This window comes from Triticum aestivum, chromosome 5B, assembly GCF_018294505.1.
Source record: "Triticum aestivum cultivar Chinese Spring chromosome 5B, IWGSC CS RefSeq v2.1, whole genome shotgun sequence".
Lineage (NCBI taxonomy): Eukaryota > Viridiplantae > Streptophyta > Magnoliopsida > Poales > Poaceae > Triticum > Triticum aestivum.
This window is the reverse complement of record NC_057807.1, coordinates 648,208,912-648,211,731: the sequence shown is the minus strand read 5'-3', so window position 1 is coordinate 648,211,731 and position 2,820 is coordinate 648,208,912. Positions and strand designations below refer to the sequence as shown.

At 53.7% G+C, this 2,820-nt stretch overlaps 1 pseudogene; it reads left to right on the top strand.

Moving 5' to 3' along the window:
- The first annotated feature begins 355 nt into the window (after positions 1-355).
- LOC123117382 (UDP-glycosyltransferase 91C1-like) lies at positions 356-1,916 on the top strand (annotated as a pseudogene).
- The last annotated feature ends 904 nt before the right edge of the window (positions 1,917-2,820 follow it).

Here is a 2,820-nt window from a genome sequence, read left to right as displayed (position 1 = left end):
CCTCTCGATTGTAACCCTATTCATATGAAATAAAACTCTCTTAGCATGAAAAAAAAAAGAATGCAAGGAGAATCAGGAGAGAGTACAGATATCAAATTCGGAAAAGGTTGGACTTTCTTTTGTCGGACTGCCATGTTTCGGGAGCTACCTTAAGCGTGCCAGCTGCTACAGGGCCTCACTGTTTTAGGTGAGCGCACGTGTTGGCGGGAGGACCCAAATCCCAGCGACCGGCCACCCATGGTTTTCTCTTTATTTATCCGCGGTGTCAGCGCCTGAACAGTGACCAGTGAGCACCACCAAGAGCCAGCCGCCGCTTCCTTCTAGGAGTATTCGGTAACCCGAGCTTCAGCTCTCCATGGACGCCGCGTCCTTGTCGCCGCTGCGCATCGTGCTCTGCCCCTACCTCGCTTTCGGCCACCTGCTCCCCTACCTAGAGCTCGCCGAGCGCCTGGCGCTGCGGGGCCACAGCGTGTCCTACGTCTCAACGCCGCGCAACCTCGCCCGCCTCCCGCCGCTGCGCCCCGCCGCGGCGCCGCGCGTGGACCTCGTGCCGCTCCCGCTGCCGCGCGTCGACGGCCTGCCCGACGGCGCGGAGTCCACTAACGACGTCTCCGCCGCCGACCGCGAGCTCCATTGGAAGGCCTTCGACGGCCTCGCCGCGCCCTTCGCGGAGTTCTTGGCCGCCGCGTGCGCCGACAAGGCCACCAGGCCTCACTGGATCATCGCTGACTGCTTCCACCACTGGGCCGCCGCCGCCGCCCTCGAGCACAAGGTTCGATCCAATCCACCAAAGACGGCTAGCTTGCTTGTTGGTTCCATCCCATGCATGTCTCAGATCTAGCTGCATTGATGTCAGGTGCCATGCGCGGCGCTTCTGACGACCGCTGCTATGCTCGCCGCCGTGCCTCGCCCGCCATTGGATCACCCCGAGGCCGACCCTGCCGTTGCCTCTGTGTTTGAACAGGCGGCCAAGGCAAGGCGCGCTGTGCCCAGTTACGAGCGGAATGCGATGACACGGTTTGTCACCGGGCATGGCACGTCGTCGGGTATGTCCAGCCTCCAGCGCTGCATCTTGACAGGTGCACGATCACGGCCATCCGGAGTTGCGTCGAGTGGGAGCCGGAGTCCTTCCCGCTCTTAGCAACCCTCCTCGGCAAGCCGGTGCTGCCCCTCGGCCTTCTGCCGCCGTCACCTGACGGAGGCCGCCGTGCCACCGGCACCAACGGAGAAGACCATGCCACCGTTCGGTGGCTGGACGCGCAGCCGCCCGGCTCGGTGGTGTACGTGGCGCTGGGGAGCGAGGTGCCACTGCGCGAGGAGCAGGTGCGCGAGCTGGCCCTCGGCCTGGAGCTCGCCGGGACGCGCTTCCTCTGGGCTCTCAGGAAGCCCATCGGCGCCGTTGACGACCCTCTCCCTCCCGGCTTCGAGAACCGCACCCACGACCGCGGGCTGGTGGCCACGGGGTGGGTTCCCCAGATGAGCATCCTGGCGCACGCGTCCGTCGGCGGGTTCTTGACGCACTGCGGCCGGAACTCGCTGATCGAGGGCCTCCTTTTCGGGCACCCACTCGTCATGCTGCCCATCTTCGGCGACCAAGGGCCCAACGCGAGGCAAATGGAGGCGAAGAAGGTAGGGTTGCAGGTGGCGAGGGACAAGGACGACGGGTCGTTCGACCGCCATGGCGTCGCGAGCGCCGTCCGGGCCGTCATGGTTGAGGGAGAAGAAAGGAGGAGCTTTATGGCGAACGCACTGAAGATGCAAGCGGTCGTAGGCGATAAGGAGCTCCAGGATAGGTACATCGACGAGTTTGTACAGCACCTCAGATCTTACGGCGCTGCATTTCCATTTCCAAATGGGGCGCTTCATGAATGAGGGAAAATCACCTGCATTTCATATATGATTTACTGCAACTTTTGTTAAGCACCTATTTATTTTTCAATTGTACTTATGTTCTGTTATCTTATTGGGACAGAAAATCTGTGTGCAGACTTATCTTTTAAGATGTAATAATTTTATCAATTGTTCCTTCCATTCCTTTATATAAAGGTGCATTTAGTTTTTAATAAAATCTCAGACTATAAGATGCATTTCTTCTAACTCCCGTAATTACTTTATTAGACCTTCATGAAAAAGAAAAGTATCCCTCTCCCGATTGCTTGTATCTCATCTTTTAGGAAGAGAAGGAAAGAATCACTCTCTCCATTGTGTGTATCTGTTTCTTTCATGGCCTAATTAATTTACCTGCCACTAACCAATGAGTTAGCAAGGGTAATGTCGTCCTAAATTCTCTATAATCTCGTGCCTTGGTCATCATGCCGGAAAAAAAATACATCTTACATAAAGAAACGAAGAGAGTACTAGCATGTATGATTCTGTGTTGCAATGGGAGAAAAAAATTATTGTGTATAACAGTGAGAATTATATGTTAAGCACACCATCATATTTTTTGTTTTAAAGAAAATGCTAATGTCTTCATCCACCGAAACACCCGCCAGCGCGACACAAGGGTTCATAAGACATTCATATCAGTTTTATATTAATCATGAAACAATTAATCATTGATCAAGGTGATTTGAATTTAATTGATCCATGCAGACCCTCAATCTGAATCTCTCAATCCATACTAGCTAAATACCATATGTATCCATACATGCCTTCACAATCTGAGGAAGGTATCATAGATGGAGTTACATCATGCAATGTGTGCATTGTTCCTGATCTTCTTTTGAAAAACGTGCATTCTTCTTTTCTTTGATCATGCACCCACATGTCTCATAGATCCACTTTAGTTATCTCACTAATCCTTTTAATTAGGATCTA